This window comes from Pezoporus wallicus, unplaced genomic scaffold (assembly GCF_028554395.1).
Source record: "Pezoporus wallicus isolate ANWC-B61680 ecotype Strahan unplaced genomic scaffold, APGP_CSIRO_Pwel_v1 contig_6714, whole genome shotgun sequence".
Taxonomy (NCBI): domain Eukaryota; kingdom Metazoa; phylum Chordata; class Aves; order Psittaciformes; family Psittacidae; genus Pezoporus; species Pezoporus wallicus.
Window position 1 is genome coordinate 1,052,493 of NW_026637486.1, and position 24,573 is coordinate 1,077,065.

The following is a 24,573-nucleotide window of genomic DNA, read 5'->3' on the forward strand; positions in this document are numbered from 1 at the left end:
ATGTTTTCAGGAGCAACATGTTTTCTTTAAAGAAAAATGATACCAGATTTGCTCAGCTCAACAATCTCAAAGTTTGTGTGGGAAGCTGCCTGAAAATCTTAATCCAATGTACTTTCAGTATAACTATATATATACATATATATAGTTTTCTAATTACAATGAAGATTTCAAGTCTAGTGTCAGCAGCAGACATCTTTTGAACACATCTGCGTTACATCAGAGAACTGGTGCCCAGCTGGTTTTGAGAAGGGGCAGCCCATGAAAGGAAACACATTAGGACAAGAACCTCAGCAACAAGAATCAGCCAACGCTCATTGTCCTTAATGGGGTAAGTGCAACTCAGCCCAGATGAAGTACTAACTAATTACACACTTTTTGTATACAGCTTGCATAGAACTCTGCAACAATATTGAACAAGTGATAAACTCATATACCCTGTCTTCTCCACGAAGCTTCCTCAATACCTGTCTTGCAAATGCTGTCAAACGCAGCAATCAGTGCCTCAATACCAGCTTGGTAATACATCACTTTGCTTTTCATGATTCAGCCCATTTCCAAAAGTGGAAATCCTAAAAGCACTTAAAGAAGTTTGAACCAATACACCACTGTGGACACTGGCCTTCATTTTTACGAGCACACTTTATAGCAGAACTGCCCAAAGCCCATCTCTGGCTTATCTGGATTTATGTCAAGGTGGTGCAGTTCTTGGGTTTCCAAATGGTATTGGCAGCCTGATATTCTTTCTTCTATGTCAGCTGGCCAAGAGGTCACACCTCTTCCCAGCACATATGGCCCTAGTCATGGTGAGCTATGCACTTGCCCCCTTTTTAGCAATTTGCTGAACCCGGGACAACAGATGAACTACAATAAACTCCAGAGGGTCAATGTGCAACATTCTGATGTTCTACACTACAAATTTCATGAGCATAACATCAAAGCTAGGCAACTCTTGTAGCACAGTGTTGTTTTACCTGCATGTCATTCATTTCACTCCCTTTAAACTAATGAGCTTCTCCAGTCATTGCTCCTTTAATAACTCACGGTGTCCTCCTCCCTGATGCACTTTGACTTCTTCACTTATACTGTGAGTTCTGCATGAAAGGGTCAGAGTTTTATTTGGCATTTGTGATATTTAATAGCACATCACCCTGATTTGTACAGAGCCCATACATAAATGACTTATCCTAAGTAAAAGAAAAGTAGATGGGAAGCAAAAAGTTTGCTTTAAAACCCTGTGGCCAGCAGGATTGCTCCAAGTGAGGAGGCCATCAAGATGATGAGGGGTAGGTGACTGCTCACAAGGTTGCTGTTTCAGGCCACGTTTGTACTCACACAAATGTCATTGTGTTGCTTTACGATTTCATTCCAACCAAAAACCTGCTTTCTTAATCACACAGGCTAAGGAATGACTAGATTTAAAACAAGGGGAGCATTCAGGAACCAGAAAGCAGAGTCGTGAAAAAAGGCCCAGCATACCAAAGTGCTCCTGAGACACTCCAAATCCAAGTCCAAATCTTAAAGGTCTTTTCCATCCTAGCTGATTCGATGAAATCCATCCTGTAACAACTCAGTTTCTTCCAAAAGAGAGGAAGCACATTTTCATCCACATCCTGTGCTGCACTGCACGAAGCAAGAATGTACTCCTTGGACGACTATATGTTTTTACGATTCAGGTAGCACTTCCACACTAGGGTGTGTGACAGACATTCTCAACCACCCCAGCTGGACACGCAGATAGATAGAGAGAATAGATAGATCCTATTTCAGTAATATGGACACCTCCTCAGGAATGCCACTTGTAATTTAAAGCATGGTGACAAGTGCTTCTTAGCCTGTGAACTTTCGTATTGCTGGGCTGAACAAAATGGGTGCAGTTTTCCTTTAAATTTTGCTAGTAATGATATGGTATACAAAGTGACAGACTACAGGGTTTGGCTTGAATGCTAACATTGTTCTTTTTCCTTTTTAAAGGTCATGTGCAAGAAAACCTCTCTAGTTAAATCTCCCCATTTAAAATCACCATCAGGTCACAAAAAGTAGCCTCACCATGCTAAGAGGCTTCATTTGAAAATACATGCCGGGGTTTGCCTTCTGTAGATCTGCTTTATGAAGTGATACTTTGGAAGGTAAGCTCCAGTGCTCTGGTATAAAATCTTTGATTCGCCTTTGATACCCGTTTTCACCCTTTCAGATGTGACCAGATTTCCATGCACATCACATTTTTAATAAGAAAGGAAACAAGCAGGTGTTGATGCGTGGCATCCAACTGCAACAATTCTGAGTGTATTTGTCTAATGGGGATGAATAACACTTTTCAGCAAGGTATACACTGAGGTATAATGAAAATAAGACTGAAACCCCCTCCTGAATTGGGATCCTATCAAGTATGAATTTAAGTTTCACTTTAATTTGTTACAGGCTATTGTTGAAAAGTAACAGTGTTTAGAGCTTACTGAGCAGATGCTAACGTGCTGCAAACAGATAATATTAATAATCTTGATATTACTTAATAACACGTTTTCCCTTCAAAGACTTTTACTGCAGAGCAAGAACACTCTGAAATACTGATAGGGATTTCACTCGCAATGCAGATGGCACATTCAACCCAAAGCACGAGGGGAGAGAGCTCTCGGGCACAACGGGCAATGGCATGAGCTGCACAGCACTGGATACAGGGCTATCTCATATCTGTGTGACACCTAAATCATTGACATGGTTAATAATTAAGGAATAAATTGGGTTTTGGCTTCCCACCATTCTTTTATGTAAAACATTTTAACAACAGTAGCAATCTGATGGAAGAAACGTATGAAAAACCCAACCATTTCCTGCAAGGAAGTTGCAAGTGTTCTGACACCAGTGGAAAACGTATCACTGTGTTCTCAAGCCTTCAACACTTACTTCAGCCTAGCTGTGATATGCAAGAGCTCAGGAAAGAAGAGCTCGATGGACAGCAGATCCTCCGATCTAAGGAGTGAAAAGAACAACCAACCAACCAAAACCAACTAACAAAAACCCCAACAAACACTCACTGGGTCCTTGGGAACCGAAATTCCATGTTGAGAAAAGTGCTTTGCATTGCCAAATGAAAGAATGTGAAATACTTGGGTGTAGAATTGCTGGGTTGGCTGGTACTGATTTTCCTTATGTAAAGCAGTGGTTTACTTTGGAAGCAGTCAGATTGTTTCCAAGAGGTCTGCTGATGTGTGGATGTCACATGCTGTCCCATAATAAAAAGCACATTTTCTGCAGTTCTCTAAGAATCAAAATTCATAACACTTTATACTCAAAAAGGGGTTTAATTAAGTGCCACATTATTGCTACTTGCATTGCTTTCTCATTACGGCCCAAACTTCCAAATGAGCTCACAGACACATTTTCAAGTGCTCCCTGTTCTCTAGATTTTAAAAGGAGCTCAGCTATTTTAGCACCTAAAAAAAAGAGCTGGGTTTCAGCACTGCTCAGAGATGATCTCTGTTAATAAACCTGTCCTGTACATACGAAATAACAGCAAGCATACACAGCACTATATATCCTAAATGCCTTCTTTTAACACAGCCTCCTAAAAGTGGTATATTGGGATGACCATGCCTTTCACCATGTGAGCTATTCATTGGGATATTCATATTCAGCTATTTCACTGGACTTGCAGGCTTGCAAAAACAATCCTATGGAAAAAGCCTTCCAGCTTCAATCGGTGATTATTCCAACTTTAAAAGAAACACATCCTACAGAAAACAATTATCAACATCTGAGGATTCCTCTCCCTGCCTCAATGCCTTAATCCGGGTGGTAAATGATGAATTAAACTTATCACATCCATGCAAAAAATACACATACAGTCCCCCAACAACTGGAGATAATGCAAACATGAAGGGAAAGACTCCGGTAAAGATGCCTGTGTGAAAAGTAAAAGGATTAGCTTCCAATGCTTATCCCTGGAATCTGACAAACCGTACGCACACCTTCCTTCAGCTCAAATTTGCCTTGCCAATCAGGCTGCTAAATTACATAACAATTTGATGCTTCTTAACAAAAGCGAGCATCCCGGGTGTTAGTTTCTATTGTAGTAGTCAGAGACATTGATGGCTATTTCCTGCCTACAAGCTTTATTTTTTCCCTTAATTTTACATTTTTCCTAGGAGATTTTACTTGTCCTTTTCCCCCCTCTCTGTTTAGGTTTTTTTTAGTGAGACACTCAATATTTTCTATGTGTTGTTAGTCATTTTGCTGTGACCACATACACACAGGAAAAAAGAAAGAAAGAATTCCTTTCAGTTCTTTCAGGGATCCAGATGAACGTAATCTGTGTTGTGTTCGCTTTGGTATTACTTTATGTAAGAGGTGACACAAACCCAGCAAAGCTGAAGCAATACATATGCTTTCTTTCTGCCTTACACGCACGCAGGCTCACAAATCCATGACACTTGTTAAGTGGCAGTGATGCACCACGAGCATCTCGTACATTTTATCTTCATATCTTCATGCTGATTATCAAATACAAGGGGTTAAAGAGTTTTCTGAGGAAGGCAGAGGAAAATGGCTTTACTTTGATTTGCGTGTTCAAATCACAAATGAGCTAACACTGTATGAAGAGCAGTATCATCATGACAGTAACAAAGGGAACTGCCAAGCTGGAAAGATGGACAGCAGCATGCTGTTCTCCTGCCTGCCAGGTCCCTTTGGGGGCAGAGCACAGTCCCTACTCCTCAGACAAGTCTAGATCACTGCCTTGTTTTCTTTCCTTGCATCACAGAAGAAAGTCTGGTATCACTCTGAAAGACCACAATAATCTGGGGGGGGGGGGGGTGTTGCTATCAGTTTATGTGTCACAAATAATTGAAGCCACGCTTCAATTCTATTGGTAACACATGCAAGTTGTGCTTGGTGGCTTTAAGCAATTATGAATAATTCTACTTTTTGCTACACCTGCTACAAGACAAGAATATTCTGCACAGCATGTAGAGATAAAGAAATCTCAGTGCAGCATACTATGAGGTATTGATTTGACTGACCACGTGTAAAGGGCAGGGTAAGTCTGAACACTAGATATGCTGTTCATTTACAGGAAGACAGCACATTCACAGGCAGGGAATTTGGTTAATGGCACAGGTAGGTATGTCGGAACTCCCTCATGGATGGATACTTGAGGTGAAAACATTTCTTACTGGGTTCTGCTTCTGCTTTAGTTCCCAGTACCATTAAACTTGTTAAAGAGTGGGAAAAGGTATTCTAGGCTTTGTATGCCAGCCTGTATCCTCACATGGTGGGATGAGATCAACCCCAGCTTCCACCTAACCGTGTGTCTTGGTTTTCACTTGCCTACCCTGTTCTTTTTGTGTGTGTGGCCCCGATTTTCCTTCTGCTTTTCTTCACACTAAGCAACTTCCAACCAGAAAATAATCTTCCATTTTGACCTCTGGTAGTTTCCCCTTCACAAACCTGTTGCCTGTCAAAGACCAGGCCCCCAATGGCACATTTGTGTGGTGAAGGGCTGCCCCCTTGAGTATGTTCTCCAGTGTACCCTGGCTAACGCCAGATGGAACACGGAGGGTCTGCAGACACCTGAGAGAAGAAAACATCAAACCCAGAGATTCCCTCCCTCTCATCTCCAGCAGTAAGGGTAGGATTTAGTTATCTAGTCTACCTGCATCACCAGTACAGGGAGTGTGCCACAGTGGTCAGTCCCCAGCAGTTGAAGACAAGTGGCACAATGCACCTATTTGAGATGTTGCTGGTTTCATCCTACATTAAGAACAGGAAATAACAGTACCGTTGAGTTTTTACAGATCCTTATTCTGCATTGATCCTGATTCTAAGGCCATATGTCTCAAGGCTCTTTGAACACTGGGTTGCCAAAAACCCCAGCAATGAAGCTGTTTAATGGAAGTGCCTGTTGCTGTGCAGCAATGTAGCAGGAACACACCTAAACCAATTTCACTTCACATACAGTCTTCAAAGTAAACTCTATGCTGGGAAAAAAATGCTCATCATGAGGGACATTACAGGAGTGCAAAGCCCATGACTATATTATACTATTCATCCTAGCTTTACTTCTTCATTGTGCAGAAAGCTGCAGAAAAATCCTGTGATGTTATCCCTGAAGCTGGTAGCTTCTGTAGCTGGACAGGATTCCTTAGGAAGGATACCTGCTAGGCATTGCACAGCAGGAGCCTTAGAGGATTGGGTGTGATAATTTGCCGTTGGCAAAATAGTTCTGTTCCTACAACAGCAAGCAATGGGATCCTCACTGGTTTTGATCAATCCAAACTATGCATTAAGACCAAGTGAAGGCACCAAATCCTATCAGTGCTGCCTTTCACATGCTTGGAGACTAATGCCCAGAAGAATGGTGTTGAAGGGGAGAATATGACCCATCTTCAGATATCGTAGGCTCTGAAAGGGAGGTTCAGATTTATAAGGAGAAAGGAAGTTTAACATATGGATGATTCTTCCATTTTTTCTATTTTACAATAAGCAGACCTATCTCCTTAAATACTGTTTAGTTTAGTTGTCAGTCTAAATGCTTAATCTCAGGGAAATGAAGAATCTCATCTTCTGCCTGTTTAAGCTATTTCTTCCTGAGCTAGGCTCAGCCAGACTCAACTCTGTCAGTGAGCAGCCTGGTTACTGTTAGGCAGTTCAAGTCCTCAACTTCCCTTTAGGTCCCCTTTCCATTTCTCTTTACTTGTCCAACTTCGTACTGGTGGAAGACAGCGAGGGTTAGAGGATACTGTTTTGGGGAGGAGAAGATAAATAGTCTAAAAAGAAGATGAGATTTTTCCATGAGCCCTGAGGTGGAAGGAGAACAGGGGAGGGGTGAAATAAGAAGGAAGAGACAAATACAGCTAGAGGAGAAAAATGAGATTCTGCCTGGTGTTTCATTAAACAAAACAAAAAATGCAATTGGTTCAGAATAAAGAAAAAAAAAAGAACAATTTAATTTTGTAGGCAAAAGGCTCCTGGCTTCACTTCCTAGTGGAACAATTTGGTTTTACGAGAGGAGACTTTCCAAGCCAACCGTGACTGTACATATGGCACAGCTTGATACCTGCTCTCTGTATCCTGATGGCTCAGCTACTGAATTTGTCACATTCTTTTGCTGCTCGGAGTTTTTCAAGCCATGCTGTAGTGCTTCCTGCTCTTAGGAGTTATTTACAGCAAATTTATGAGTCTGCAGAACTATCTGCCAACAAGTGAAAGGGGGAAAAATCAAGGGAAAAAATGAAATAAGTTATTAACTGCAAATTATTTCTCAAGCTCCTGTTGCCAACTTTTCCAGACATAGACCAACAGTTAAATATCCAACATACTGTCCATGAGCTCCCTTTCAAATGCCTCCAAAAGACTGCAAGATCAACCAGAGCTGCAGCAGCATGCAAAAAAGACCACAGTAAAATGGTATAGCAGTGCCTTTACCCACGACTGAGACTGACCATTAACACCCCAGCTAAACAACCTACTCAACACCTCCAGCTCCTACCAGTTTCCTGGTGGGAATGTAATGTAATGTCTGTGCTTTATAGCTAGGGAAAAAGCCTGGAGTTGAGAAAACCTCCCAGATGTCTCCTCAGCAGTCATTTCATCCCTCCACAGGTCTTCCCATAGGGCCCAATCCCTGCAGTTGACTTCTCAGGCTCCAACTCAAAACGGTTCTAACCTTGGTCAACGTTAATGAGCCTTCTGATGCCACCTAAGCATATATGGGTTCCTAAGCAGTGAGCTGAACATGAGCCTCTATGCTTTGCTCTGCTGCACTGGGATTCACAGTAAGAAAATGAGGAGAACTTAGTGACAAACTTCTTCAACTGCTGCTTTGATTCAGTTCAGCAAATACCTCAGCTGAGTTCACGTCTGCCTCCTATTTTCATCTCACTGCCTCAACAGCTTGGTCCTATACTTTGTGGCACACAGTCATGTTCATCTGTATACTTTAATACTCTCTGTATGTATTAGCTCACATTAACAAAAGCCTTTAGCAGACCTATGGGCATGCATTCTTCTGGCCAGGGGCTCACAGGGTATTTGATAAACTGGCCTGACAGTACTGCAGTAATATGTAGATTGCATATTTGTGCACTTACCATATAAAAACTCTATGAACAATATATTTTGCTTCCCTTTTTGCATGATGAACAGCCAAACCAGAAAGGACTTGTATTGGGATGAGCCAATGAAATCCTCTTTTTTTTTTTTTTTTACTGTTTTATATTTCCTGTGTCCAGGAGATTGGAATAAACTGTAAATTAGGTGTTATAGCACTGTAGTTTGGGTAGATGTGATGGTTTAGAAATGTAGCTTTAGTTTGTTATAACATAATAGCAGCTTTGCTTTGTTGTGACAGTGGCAATAAATAAAGTTACTACGATGTATAATGCTGTAACCAACCAAAACTCGTCTAACAAGCAACAAATCAAGGGGTGCAATACCCACCCTAGCACTTTATGCACCAAAATACTGTTGATCTGTGCTTAAACTTCCCAGGTTAGAAAGTATCCATTTTGCAAGGGATCAAAGGACAGTGATCTGCTCCCTCTGTTCTCTGAGGTGAATGCTAAATCAGTGTTCTTCCCATTTTCCTGCGCTGTTACTAATTGCAAACGAGAGAGGAGGTTTTCCTTTTTTATGTTATTTTCTTTTCCGAAGTAAGTAAAGATTTCTGGCAGTTCCAAGAGCCTTGTTACTAGTGCACGTTAGTCACAGTTTATTCACATCAGAAGACCAGTGGAAGGTTGAGACAGGCAGGGGACTAAAGATGGATCTCTTATAGAGTTATAAAAGGATTTCCATTTGTTAACAGCTCTGCCTATGAAGTATGCAATGACATTTTCCTACTGTGCTATTTTCATGCCTCCTGAGATGCCAGGTTATAATGCAAAACATCTGAATCATTAAATTTATACAGTTATTTAATAACCCATGTAAAATACATGGCAATGTTGCTTCTTTTAAAACATATGCATCTCATAAGAAAATAATTTCCTGCACTCTGTGGTGTAGTCAGATTTCAGTAGTTTCTGGTAGGCAGAAAGGGTTCAAAACTTCCATCTTCTGTGCATCCAGGAGCCATGATACTCACCACCACCAAGCTACTGCACACAGACTCTTCTGGGGAAAATCAGTTTCTTTTTAGAGACTCTGAACAGATTCTAAATAGAATATATACTACATATAGATATATAGATATAAATACATATCCAAACTACTATCAGCTAGCAATAGTGCAAAGGTGAAACATAAGCCTTGTGTAGCAAAACATTAAACATACTCTTCACTTTACCTGTGCGTGCTTTTCCTCTAGCCTTAGCAGCACAAAACTTCTTCTCCTGATGCTCCTAGGACTTGCTCAGGGTCTAAACTAGAATTCAGGCTAAAACTCTTACTGTTTTCATTAGGCACTTTCTAGCTCCCATGCTTGGAGACAGATTCCCTTGGTTGCAGAATAGATGTTTCTTTAAGAGAGTTTGTACAAGACCCCATGACAGACAACTGTTAATATGGAACATAATGAGAAGAAAAAATAGTGCTGGCACAAGCAGGATTCAGCAGAGAGAGGGTCAATTCTGTTTATAGACTTGCTGAAGTTTTTTTGGTTGGTTAAAAAGCTGACAGACTGCATTACAGTGAACATTCCCATATTGATTAGACCATTTCTAAGCCTGCCCTCACAGTGACAGGAGCCACAGAATTAGTTTTTTCCTTGTTAAATATTTGTAAATCATTCCTACTTTTATGGGTTATGTTACCTGGCTGTTACCTTCAAGTAATCTTCTTGTAACTTGTTTAAATGTGGTTAAAGGTGCTGCAATATGGTGTTGGTTAAAGGTGCTGCAGTATGGTGCTGGTTAAAGGTGCTGCAGTATGGTGTGGTTTCTGCCCTCCTCAGAGGGTGGTCCAGGAGAAGAGAGGAAACCTCTCATGGGTATAGCAGTGCCATGAGCACTGCGACCCTGGATGTGCTCCAGGAGGGATGAGAAGGTACCTGCTATGGCCTGGTTCCTCCTTCATCCCCGTGCCAGCAGCGGAGGGTGAGAATAACAAAGTTTGTAAGAGGTAGAGCAGTGGTAAAAGCTGCCAGCCCTGAGCCTTACAACTGCTCCAGAGCAGTGGCAATGTATTTATGATGCAAATCAGGGCCCTAATTCAGCAGGCACTTAAGCACATGTTTGAGTCTCATTGACTTCCGTGGAATCAAGTGAGTGTTTAAATGCTTTCCTGAACACTGGATAACTGTACAAGGGAACAAAGCAAGGGGGGGGGGAGATAACAAGATAACATAATGAAATAACAGGGTTTAGGGTAGAAGGTGGAAGTTGATTTGGAGTTATTCCAGTAAAAATGAACGTAGGGAGGTTAAATATGCAAAATTGGAATTTCACAGTACAATTTCTGAGACTGTATTATAGGGCAGTATTGTTTCAGACACCTTTTCATCTCTTTGGTTTAATAAACACACTTAAATAGCATCATGCCAAATAAAGGCACAAGAGTTGCATTTGATATTTCCTTGGATTTTAAGAATTCCTTCTCCCTTTGCATTGCACAGACATTTATAGACACAACTGAAAGAGATTAGGCTCTTATAGTCACTACTGTCAACATTAATCAGATTTAAACGATGATGCAAGTTGAATGAACATCAGAAAAGGTTTTGTTCATTCCAGCTAACCTTTCAGGACCGAGGGCTTCGGGACTTTCTTGTTCTGGCAGGGTCAGAAATAGCAGATTACTTCAGTATCCCTCTCCCTTATCTAAACCAGGAGGTGCTGAAGCATGTGAAAATACAGTGAGGAAACACTTACCTTCCAACTAAACTCTGTGTTAAGGAGAGGTTTTGCTGATGGACAATTTCCACTACACCCAGAGTGACTTCCCTCTCGCAAGTATCAATGGGGAACAAGTCTAGTCCACAAAGTACACCTAGATTTTATTGTGGTATTCCACACTTTTCCCCCTTTTTCTCCCTTTTACACATTTTTATTCCATACACCTTTCTGTGAAAGCCCATATAAATAACAACAGCGGTTTCCTGATCTCTCTGAAGCAGATAGAAGAACCTGTGGAATTCTGCAGTGGCCAGAATCCAAAAGTAATTCTGGATCAGCTTTACACTTGGCAATTATTTCTGCCATTGGCAACATCAGTCTTTTCAATCTTGAATTTTGGGTTTCCAATCCAATTTTAGGTTCAAAAGCAAAATCCCAAATGCAAATAGGCAGTGGCTGCTGTCTTAGGGAAAAAAAAAAATCAAAGCAAAATCTCACATCCAAACACCCTCAAAGCTTCAGAATAACAGAATAAACACAAAATAGAGCAGACTGCTGCTAAAGTCTTTGATGGCAGAAATCTGGATTTTAAATGTGGGAAGCTGCAGTATTTGAACCATTGTCATTTTAGAGAACATGAGAGTGAACTTCATTGTCTCTTTTATAGAGAGAGTCTATCTTAAAGATGCTCATTTGCATATATCATGTAAGGTGGAAAATACCTTAATTTTATCAATACAACACACAGAACTATCAGCAAGGATCAGTGTGGATCTGAATCACGGTTGGCACAGCTATGCCAGAGCATTTCTGTTCCTGACGTGGGTCCAAAAGATCCACTCTAAACTCAGCACTGGCTCATTTTGCCAAGCAGTTGTGCCCTTTTTCATACATTATGGTATTTAGATATTTGGGATATACACACAGTTTTCACAATTAAACGATAATCATGTTGCCAATGGTATAGATCGGTGCACGCTTTTCCTCCAATACAGCCAAGTATCGACACGATGCTCGATGCAGGAAGTGATTGATACAGTTCTGAAGAATCAAAAGATTTTTCTTCCTATTTCCACCATTTATTCTCTATGAGAGACTGGAACCTGTTCAATACGTGTAATAAGCATAAACTCTGGCACTTACAATACTACTCACTAGATTAATCTAGGGTAATACTTTTTTAAATGCCACTTAGAAATAAATGGTTGGAGATCGTTCAATGTATTTAGTTAGACTGAATCAATCCAAACCTTGAAATCAAATTCAGAGACTGAAATCAATATTCTCCCCACTCATTCTGTATGAGCACCCCCCATCAGAAAGCACCTTACAAGTACAGGAAAGTGAAGCTGCATCACTGGGACGGTCCAACCCCTTCCTGAAGGGACTTTCCTCTTCTTTCTAACCCTTTTCTCCACACTTCCATAGCAGACAATTCTCCCAGCCAGTATTTTTCAGTGTTATTCTCTTTCGGTGATTTGACATCTGTACTCTTCAGTACTGACTAATTTCCAAGTCCTGGGAGACAATTTCTTAGCAGTTGCAATTCATCAAATCCCTAATGAATTCTGATGGAATTCTTGGGGACTGGTTTTGCGTCCTCTCTGTGGAGGGACTGCACAACACACCCTATGTATTTAAATCACATTAAGAGACTAGAAGTGTTTAATCAATATTGTTCAAAAGAAACCCGAAGAGCCACTAACTAAACACTGAAGACAATGTCCTCAGGGCTGTCACCAGAGTTCTGCCCCGCTACTCTGCTCTCATGAGACGTCACCTGGAGCATTGTGTGCAGTTCTGGTGTCCTTAGCATAAAAAGGACATGGAACTGTTGGAACAAGCCCAGAGGAGGCCATGAGGATGATCAGGGACTGGAGCACCTCCTGTATGGAGACAGGCTGAGAAAGTTGGGGCTGTTCAGCCTGGAGAAGAGAAGCTGCGTGGAAACCTCATAGCAGCTTCCAGTGTCTGAAGGGGGCCTATAGGGATGCTGGGGAGGGACTCTTCATTAGGGACTGTAGTGATAGGACAAGGGGTAACAGGTTAAAACTGAACAGGGTGCCCAAAGAAGTGGTAAATGCTCCATCCTTGGCAGTGTTCAAGGCCAGGCTGGATGGTGTCTTGGGTGAGATGGTTTAGTGCAAGGTGTCCCGTCCCATGGCAGGGGGGGTGAACTGGACGATCTAAAGGTCCTTTCCAACCCTAACTATTCTATGATTCTGTGACACTACAAGCCAGTGCCAGGGAACAACCAGAAAGGGTGGACAATCAGTGCACACAAGTGGTCAAGAAAGAGCCTAAGGGAACAGGGATTTACAAACATGAAGGGCCTCACACTGTGCAATAGGATGTAAGCAATAGAGGCAGAAAAGGCTTTTTTGAGGGCTCCAGGAAAAGAATTTCTTCAGGTACGCTGTCACATTCAAAATAACTTGGATATCTTTAGATAGTTTGGAAGCAAACGGGAAAAGCTCGGCACTATACCAGCTGCTTCTTGGTTCAGAAAAACAAAGATCAGGTTTTATGTGGATTTGCAACCTACTTCAGCTGGTTCTCGGAGGAGTTGCTGGGGGGGGACTTGATCTCCATGATTTGGGGAAACTTATTGGGAAAGAGGGAATAAAAAGGTAGTTCATAGAAGCCAGATGGGGAGGCCAAGAATCTGGCAAATATCCCTTTCCCACATTTCTCCTAAAACTCAAAATAAATCTGAATCTCTGTGACATTTGAAGAGAAGTCTGGCTATTTCTTCCCACATTATGTTTTCTTTTTGCTCGCTTTTGCACAGGGTCTTACGGGAAGCAGAGCCTTGTGCCAAAGTAATGCAAGGAGGCAAGCTGTGCTGATAATTTCGGAATGGCCCCCTTTCCTCCTGAGATATCCAGCCCAATGCCATGTACACAAGCAATGCAGAGGGCAAGACTGACTGGTGTGCTCTGGCTATGCTGGCAACATAAGGCAGCCTAAACCTCGCTCCACTGGCCAGCGCATCCGGATTTGCAGCTGCTTTGTATCACCAGAGTGAAGCAAAGCTGCCAGAGCATCCCAATGAATCTGGCTCCTGTAGTTTGCAGGAATTCAGCGTCAGTTTGTGAACTAATCAGCATTTTTCCAAATCAGACCTCCAAATCTTTTGAGAATCACTTATCACTGTAAACCAACATGTCTGTAGAAGAGATTTGTCAGAGGACACACACGGAGGACTTTATCCAGCTTCAGAAGCCATATGAATGAATAGTTTTACCATACCAAAGCACCTAGCCTTAAAGAAGAAAGTTAGCATTCAAAGTGCTGCTGTATTTTGGACTGTGTCAGTTGACAAAATAAACATAAGTAATAACTTCTGGTACTTAACAGAGAGATTTTTTTCTGATGTCTGAGAGGAGCAACACAATTCAGGGCATTTCACTACCAGCGAATCTCTAATGAGCGGGTAGTGGGAATGCCTGCCACACTGACTGTCAGGGGATATCAAATCTGCTCGCTCCTGACTCAGTAATTACCCACCAAAAATGTAGATCAAGTGGTCATCACCCAAATTAGTACCTGACAAAGATTACTTTGGGAAAGGCTGTCAGCTAAGAAACAGGAAATGAGTTGTAAAATATTATTAAAACTTGAAAATAACAGCTTGAAGGTATGAGCCACCATTCAAGCACACAATGGAGCGAGTGTAGCAAACAGGGCCCATGTGGGGAACTGAGCAGAGAGAAGGGTTGATGGCTGGGGACTTGTGAACAACAGGGGAGTGATGCACGCTGCCATGTCCTCACCCCGTTCTGCTTCCTCCCATCAGACCTGGCACATTAATCTTTAAGCCCTGCTGTAGATCCTGCTGAACTGCACTGATCTGGCATTCAGAGAGCCATGTCGGGTAGCTCAGCCTGGGATGGGGATGAACAGCCCAAAAGTAAAGAGCTGGTTCTCCTTAGGACTTGGGAGAGAAGGTTTCAACGCACTGCTCTGCCTGCCACAAGCCTTCTCTGGGTGCAGCTGCAATCTCTCCATGCCTCAATTTCCTATTCACAAGCTGAACATGTCTCTATTTGAGAAAAGAGCTGTAAGAGAATTAATTTCAGTAACTGGAACAAACTACAGCCCACTCAAGTTACAATAAGTGCTGTATATTGACAAAACTGAACCCAGGCCATTAAAGTCATGCAAGAAGAACAAAGCAAGGGCTGACCATTGTTCCCCATGTTCCAGCAACAATTCAAATATGAAACGGACGTGGTGATGATGATAATAATAATCACCGTATGATGCACATTTCAGTGCCAAATACTTTGCAATTAGCTGCAGGCAGCACCGTGGGTATGTCAACCATCTCCTGGGAAAGGTGGCGACCAACTGGCTCAAAGCAAACTCAAATAACAGTTGTGGGAGCAAGGTTATTTTAGTGGTTTTGCTCCTGGAACCTGAGCGCAAACCATCAGTCTTACTGCAAGGGGCCTCGTAGTATATTTCCACTTACCCTGGCTGGGCAGCAGTTTTGTTTTGAAAGCCATGGCTTAAACTGGGAGGTGGGAAAGGAAAAATAGCCTCTTTTCAGTGAGCAACATAAATCAATCTCTCCCTCCTCTCTTTTGTTTTTTTGGAGGAATATAGATAAGGCTGAGTCAAGTCTCCCAGTACCTGCGTCTCTATTTCCTAATCAAGTCTACTTCTCTGCACCGGAGCTGACCTGTTTGTAGCCTTTAACAGCCCTGTGAATGCTGGATGAGAGCATCAGTGCTGGGTATCACTGGACATCGGAGGTCAGAGTTAGACGTTTGTTCCCACACCCCGTGGGAGGGCTCTCAGCAGAACACCTGGAAACAGCAACGCTTGGAAAGAAATCTGTACATTCAACAAAGACGGGCAGAGACCGAAACAAAACGGTAGAAAGAAGTTGTTGATTCCTTGCTTGCTAAAAGCCTCACCATGAAGTGCTTCAGCAGTCAGGATTAGGACTGGTGTTGCTTAAGATATTCATTAGCATTATGGAAAAGAGAGGGGAAGGTGACAAAATTTTCACAGGGTGAAAAAATATTTAGGTTACTCGTGATTGCAAAAGCTTAGAAACCTTTGCCAGATGCGCAGCACAGAGACAGATGAAATTCACTGTTCATAAATGCAAGGTAATGCATATTTGAATGAGTAATTCTCAAAACTCATGCACGGGGCTAGGCTGTAAATTAACCAACCACTTGGGGAAAGGAGAAAGAGGAGGAAAGATGTGCCACTCTGGAAAACTCAATGCAAAAGCCAAAGTAGTGGAAGTAGCAGTCGAAAGACGAGTAAATCTGTTGTTGGACCCTATAAAGAACAGGATGGAAATCACTACTTCAAATACTACGTCACTGAATTACTGGATGGTGTATCTTGTCTGAAATGCTGTACCAGGCTGCATTCAACTCATCTCAAAGAGCCATAAAGCTGAAATAGAAAGGGGCAACAAAAATGATTAGTGGTAGAAGAAAAGACCGGGAAGATTGGGGCTGCTTGGTTTATTGAAGAGAAATAAACAGGGGACATGAGAGAGTTAATGAAAGTTACAGAGAAGATCAATTGCCTGTTCCTAGTTTTCTCTCCTCCTAATGCAACAATGTGGAAAAACAACATATCTAAAAAGCAACAAGGAAAATATTCTTTTACACAGTTCATAATTAACCTATGGAACTGATTGCCACAAGACATCCCACTGGCTAAGGGCTTAATATGATATAAAATAGTTTAATTTAGATGCTTATGTGAATAATGAGGACATCCTGCTAGGATTAAGATAAATATCTTAGAAAGGCTGAAACCCCTAATGCTTTGTGACAGAAATGAACCATGGGCTGATGGAGGCTGGAGGGAAACATCCTCTTTAGGCAGTAAAGAATGTCTTTTTCTTCCCTTGAGCAACTTGGTACAGAGCGTTCCTCAAAGCTGGATTTGGGGCTGGAGAGGCTGACAGTCCAGTCTCACCAGGCTTGTCTAAAGCAACATCGCTTTGCACCGACCTGAAGTCGGCATCTCCATCGCCTTCACTAAAGCCAGGATTTCAGACCTTGATTTTGGGAACAGTGCCATGCACTGTGGTGACTAGGGTAAAAGAATTTGGGATATGAGACTAAGAACTGAGTGACACAGAGTAAATTAATACCAACTGTTGGGTATACTTCAGAGGGGGGAAAACAGTGTCTTCTACTTTATGTTACCAAATCTGTCCAGACTTTGGTTTCCATGCTCATTTTGCTCAGCAGCTGTTAACATCACATTCACACAAAGGTACAAATAAAGCTCTATAATCAGTTAAGGTATCAGAATCCCGACAGTTTCCAACGCATCTATCCCAACCTCTGAGAGGAAAAAAAAGGGGGAAAACAGTTTAGTAATGATAAAAGAGAAAAGCTATTGCTGCCTAAATCCCTCTGAATGGGAGCCTGATCTCACGGGTACACTTGCAAAACCTGATCTGGAGTTTCAGAAAAGCTTCCTGCAAGAATCACTTTGTTTAAACCATGGCCCACCCAAGTACAAACAGGGTTTTTCTTCCCTCCCCTTTACAACTACCAGTTAAGGAAATGTGTGCTGTACAGAACTGAATCTGATTCAATGATTAATATGTAAACAGAATTTGACTGGCTCCTCTTTTGTGCTTATCGCCAAGATACAATCTGGCACAACAGTTTTGTTTGATAGACAGCCCTGGCCTCTGCTTGTCAAGTAGCCAATAGAAAAGAACATTATTACTGTATAATCTCGAATTAGGCTGTAAAATAGTTCAATTGTGTGACACACACGATGAGAAGATTTGAGAGTTCTCCCATGTTTACACAATTAGCACTGCATATTTGTTAAATGAAGGTATCGCTATCACCTTTATTACCATATCCCTCCTCCTCCACTGCACCGCCTGCTTCTTGTATAGCCTCCCATGTCTTAACTTTTCAAAGGCGACCGTAAAAGGAGCCTGCATCTCTGTGAGGATTCTCCTACTTCTATGCTATTCCAATAAAAGGTATCAGAATCCCCACCCTTTCTCACAGTGCTTCAAATAACACAGCTGCTGAGGTGCAACTCGAGGAAGGAAAAGAAAGCACAAGAGGGAAATGGCCTCAAAGACCTGACTTCAGGTGTATTTAATCCTTCCACTACTGGTTTAAAAGTATTAAGTAGCCATAGGCTATCCCTGGGTAGAAAGATGGTTCAGTGACATCCCTTTTGTAAATATGTAGCTGCTCAGCCTCCTCCTAAACTCCACATTGAAGTCTGCTGCTTTTTCAGATTAATTCAGTTTGAATACTGCTGACTGTCTGTCACTACAGTCATATGTCACTGGTAGCAGCTCAGAAAGCCTAACCCCCTTCTCTAATGTCACTGCACACAATTCATTTTTAAATGCAGTGTAATAGTTTAGGAATACCAGTAAAACAGTGGGGGGACAGGCATTTTCAATTTAAAGGGTGTGTAACACCGTTCATTAGAGTGCATTAGATGAGCCAAACATGCTTCCTTGAGAGGGGCACATATGGTACAGGTGAGACTTGCAATAATATAGTTCCAATAATTACCAAGATGCTTAATAAGAGCAGGGTAGTTTTAAACCAAGGGGCAGGTTTTACCAAGAATGCTGTTTAATTGGGTGATCTTTCTCAAAGAGCTTGGTACTGCCTAGAACTAAAGCATCTAAATCCATCCCAGAATAACCACAGCCACAAACCCAGGCTCGGATTCTGCTCACCCTGCAGGACCGCATCAGAGGTTCGGCTCAGTGGATGCAGATGTTGGAAGCAAGCCGGGAAGAGCTGCGGAGAAGGTCACAGGGGTCTGGCTGCAGGACTCTGACTGGGACCTGCTTCTACAAAGACACACTTGGCTCTAAATTTACACTTCCAAAATGTTTGAGACTTATACATATAATGAAACCCAGACATTTTATGACCCCAGCTGTGCTCTCCCCAGCTCCCCTACAGCTTCATTCTTGTTAAGGAGATGGCAGAATAGATGGTAGATTTAGGCTGTGCAAGATAGGCACGCTGTCCTCGCAAAAAAAGCCTGATTCATTTCAAAGCAAACATGAAGCACTAAGCAGCAACCCGACCCAAAGAACTTCTAATACGTGGACTAATCTTGCCCAAAACTTCAGCTTTCTGATTTAATTCCAAGTGCAATAATAAACACACTCCTCTGTTTACAGCTCCATAAATAGTGCCTTGTGTTTGCTGAAACAATGCAGCTCTGGGCTGTCTCTGTGATCGTTTATTTTATATCATCCTTTAGTTGCCATTTATTTACATTTCTGGAAACAGCTACCCCATGAAACAAATGGCCTGTTTTGTTAAGTCATGGTCAAGGATGTTTCCTTCAACTTATCACATCTAGAAATGCCACAGACAGAAATGCTTTCAGGCTATTTGCTAAGAAAACTAACATAAGCTCCTTATCAGAAAATATTACATTTCCCCAAAAGGTGAACTGTTCTGTCAGTTTTTCAGGCCATGTGAAATTCCTTCTTTGCTATGACAGGTCACTGAACAGAAGTTGATGGCACGCAGTGGTCGCCCAGAACGCAAGCCAAAGCCTTCAGCTACACATGACTGCAGGTAGTGGCAGAGATGCAGCAAGCCTGTTCCCTCTGACACATCTAACCTGAGGGTTATATCCTGGGTTGAGGGCTTTTGTTGTTTGCTTGGGGTTGGTTCAGGACTTTCCCCCTCCCTTTCACTTCCCTCCTTAGGATGCATCCACAAGCAATGCAGATGCAGCGCTGAGCTGTGTGTGCCAGCTTCTGGTTCACACCCCAGGAGAACTGGCCCCTTCTAGACCTCACAGGCCCTTATCTATTCCTACTCACTATAAGTAAGCCAAAAGAGGAGCTATGTCACATTATTTCTGGTTTCTGGAGTGTTTTCTGATTTTTCAGCCTACTAAAACCAAAACAGAAGCAACTACAGACTCACAATTAGAAGTTTAATGCAAGACATAAGAGTTCAGATAGTGTAGTTGTATTCCTCGACCGAAGCAGCTGATTTCCAGGTAGGGTTCCACGAGTTATAAAGGCTGCTCATGTTCCTATGAGCTGAGAAAAAGCCCCCCCCACCCCGGGATCAACACTGTGCATGCTTTGTGTTACACACATCTGCATTAAGCTTATGAACCTTCAGGAAAAGCTCTCCATAATGAAGGTGAGAGCTCCAGTTGGCAAAACACTGTCATTTTGTGGTGGTTTAGAGACTGCAGAAGAGGAAGCTGCTCTGCTAAATCCTGATGCACTGGCACATAGGGCCGTGTGACAGCACAGAACACACAGGCACAATTGATTTAAGCAGGTTTCCCCTGTGTGCTTGCAGAGATCTGCTAGATGCAAGGTTTAAGATACAGACAGACTGGACATTAATAGACAAGGAGAAATCCAAAGGAACAACTGATGAGACCTCTTTTTTTTTTTCCAGAGAAACTACTGTTTTTAATCTTTTCAATTCGATTTTTTTTTTTTTTTCCCTGTCTGTCTATTCAAGTTCAAAACTCATTTCTTCTATTTTCAGGAGAGTATTTTCACTGTGCAATGATGAGGGGCAGTAAGAGATAAAGTTTGAAATAAAAGCTTTACTAGCTGCCATCCTTTGGTTCATTCGTGACTCTCACTACGTTGCCCTTTCTGCCAATTGTTACCTGTATGCTGTTAGGGATTTACTGCTGCAGAGGTGCAGCCAGACAAGGCATTGTTATATCCCACTCTCTCTGCATTATCACCAGCTCATCTTACGCATTTATTACGATTTATAAAGACATAAATGCCCTTTTGCTCCGGCCTCACCCTAAGGAGGGCCCATTAAAACACCCACTGTTTTCCTGCTGGCCTCCTCACAGCAGACAGAGAAAAGGCAGCACTGTGACAGGAACTGGTCATGGCTTTGCTGGCAGATATCAGGCTGATGACTTCCAAAATCACAGCCAGCTCATGCTTAAATAGGCTCCTCATTTTCCTTGCTGGGGCTCAGGGGTATCAGAGCCACCTTGGCTGGGTCACAGACAACAGCAGAGAGGTGATTATGTGGGTTTGTTAGAACTTTCCCTTTTGCATCACCCACTCCCATTTCAGGAGAGCAACAAACACCCTCTGTTACTAGAATAAATGTCCACTGCAAGATGGGAATTAAAGAGGCTAGTGTTTACAGGAGCACTGCTACTTGATGCCAAAAATAAGTCTGATGTTCCTATTCAGGAATAGGAAATAACACTCTGAACAGGCAAGTCACTCCCCGATGGACTTCCTTTGAATTTTCTCCAAAGGCTATTTCCCTTTCCTAAATGTGGGAAATACTTCCTGTCTGCGAAGAAGCACAACTCGGACACCGAGAAGAAAATTAATAAAACAAACAAAAAGAAAACAAACAAAAGGACCTTTGTTCTGGAAAGAAATGGCACCGGCAACGCTCAGGAAGCATAAAGAAACCCAACGGATGGGAGAATAGACAAATCCTAAATAGATTTCATGTAAGATGATGAAAAGTGCTTCCTTTGGCAACATGTGAAATGGTGAGTCAGAGATATATCCCTTTCCTTTTGGTACTGCTGCTTGTAGTTCATGAATAAGTAAATGATTAAGAACACTTCAGCTTTGGCATTATCAGATATATTACCTGTCTCTTGTTGTTTCAATCATGCCTAGAGCTCTGACCAGTGTAGATGTTCTCTATGGCTTCAAGCTTTGCTCAGCTCCACTGAGCAGCAGGAGACATTTCAGAGTCCCCCAGACTCAATGCTGCACCTGATCCGTATGGATTTATAGACCACTATCTTTAATCGAGACATTCCCCACTCGATTCCAAGCTGGATCCATTTATACTCACTACTCCAGCGCTTGCCTGCACTTCTGTCTGCGTGTACTGCTCAGCACCAGAGATTTGGATTGCAAAGAGTAATCTATTAAACCTGGAAATTTCCAAAACAGCACCCAAAAGTTACCATACGTGGATGTAGACCATGGGAAGAAAAAATACCTTTTTACAACATCTATAAAACCCTGATTATAATAAATGTCTGCTTAATTAATACATCAGGACATAAAGCCATTTATTCTCCTCTCATTTGCTATCATTCTCCCTGTTCAGATTTAATAATGCAAAGAGGTTGCTCAGATGCCAAACGGTAAAAATAATAAAAATACATTCATCATTGATAGGAAAAGCAGCAATAGCAGCAGTGCTGCCGGCACAGAGAACACAGCCCAATTCCTGAACTGAAATCCAAACTGCCTTTCACCCCCAAATCTCCAAACCGTACAAAGAAATCTCTGCTATGATAAATAAAGCAGCCTGGAGAACAGTGAAACAAGTGCCCAGAATAACCATTATTAAAATATGCACACTATAGTGGGGGGGGGGGGGAGGCAGAGAGAAGAAAAAGCTTTCAAAATGGTTAAATTCGTGAGGGCTACAGAGCCTCAAATTGAAATTATCTCACTCTGCACTGATAAATAAAGTGGCTCTGGTACCTAAATCATGACACTAACTATACGTTTCGATTTTTTTAAGTAGTGATTAGGTGGATACTCAGGGGAACCTACCAGCCTTCACAGAGATAACAGACTCAACTTAATATCAACTTAAAAAGAGACTTGAATTCTAACCAATCTCATGTAATGAATTGAAATTCTATAGCTTTCAGAGGTAAAAAAAAAAACAACCCAACCCAGATAAAAAAGCGATGTGGCTCCATTCTCTAACTTGCTGTCAGGAAATATAATTTGTGCTCTCGGTGATTCACCTAGCTCATATGCAGCATGCAAATTTATTTCCCTAATAATCAGACCTGGAGATTGCCCAAGAGGATTAATAGCATCATTCCTTATGACCGCCAGGATATTATGCACCTCTGACATGGAAAAATTGTGTTAGTTCTACAGAGAAAACGCAAGGATATTTGTCCTGCTAGACAATATAATAGGCTGGTGCATCATCAGATTACAATGTCATTTCAAAAACCTTGAATACAAATAATGTACAGGGGGGGAAATGTTGGTACAACCTCCCTTAATTCAGTAGCCTTGAATTCACATGTATTTTTTGCCTGTGGTTTTTTTTTCCTCCCCTCTCCCCAGTCTAGTCTGTAGAACACTGCAAGAAAAAGGCACAGGTATTTTATACTAAAACCATATCTTTTTGTTTGTTCTTATGGTTATTTTTTTGAGAATAGCCTACATGGACACTGCAGGATAAAGTAACATAAAAATCCATGGTTTCCAGTTTTTTCAAAGAGCTGAATACACCCACAGCTCCAGTGTACTGTATTCCATATGTGAATACAGAGCAATTTATTTGCACAATTGCTTAATTTTGAGTCGCGAGTCAAAGCAACGCGTTCTGCAGGCACTGGTATTCACCGAGGGAGAATTTTAATTTTGGAGCTCTTTTTTAAACAGGTTGGTCAGGAATTGTCTAAAAAAAGCACAGTTTCCTGCTGTACTTTAGCCCAAAGAACACTGCCTCAGAGACAAGGCAAAATTTCATTACTATGCGCATGGGAGCAATAAGATTAGCTCCTATTGCTGCCCCTAAGGTGGAGCAGCAGGAGGAACCAATGGGACGATGCTAATGTGTATGTTAATAGTATTCTCCTCGAAGAAGTTGGGATAATTAAACATGTACCATCTCTTTAAGACAGAACTGCACACATTTTCTTCGGATGGGTGTTTACAAGATTTCCAATTTCAGGTCACAGCCATTTCTGAGATTGCTTAAGAAAGAGATGGGAATAACTTATCTTATTCATGTATTCAAAGAACCTTATAAAATGTGCAAAACATAACAGTTTTAAGGGGCAAAACATACATCTTGCCTTGACAGACCTGCTTTGTTATGTGGAAGTGTTGTACACTGACCTAATATATTGAACATTTTTAGCTAATACACCTTGTAGGAACCAGCCTTTAATGTGATGGATTTTATAGTATCTCATTAGGGTGTGTTTATATAACCTGATACTAAACACATTTTCAGATTCATGTTCCTTATTAAAATTGTGAGCTGTATTGATTTTTAGTTGAACAGCAACAGCGTCATTTTCCTATTAAGAAAGGCTGCTCTGAAGTTCTTTTCACAGATCACAACTACCGTGACACAAACAGCGCCCGTAGCTCTCATCTTTCTTTACAGCCCCAATTAGAAGAATGAGGATGTGTTACCCCACCTGCTTTGCTATTGGGTGAGCAAATCTCTGCCTCCACTTAGAACGCCAAAAAGCATTTTTATTCATTGGGTTGAGGGGTGTTGGCTTTAAATACACACTCGTGACAAGCCACCGAATGGTATTTATATTTTTCCTTATAAAGAACCGGGTGTTTTTAAAACCAAAATACCTTAATGCATCTGCTTTTCAAGTTTCCATAACAAACTGAGTAGCTATAGCGATGTTTACTCTAATACAACAAACACCAAAACTCAGCATTGTGAGCGGTGTGAAAAAAATAATGACTTTCACATCCTAATGTCTCCATTTTGTAAACCAGTCTTCAAAGGTAAATCTAATGTCAGCAGTAAATAGAGTGGCTCCAATATTTCTCTGAGGAGTCATGGGGAAATAATGATCTTTGAGGCACTGTAAATAGTTTAAATTATTGGAAAGTCCTTGTAAGAAATGAAATATGAGAATTAAAAAGAAATAGAAACTCCACTGCTTTATTGTGAAGTTTGGGCGTTTGGAGGGAGCCTAAATTTTAAATGCAAATATTTAGAGAGAGAAATTATCACTTCGGAGACAAGGAAATCATACACTTATTTCTGACTCTTATTGATTTAATGAACAGTTTGTTAATATAATGCCATTTGAGAAA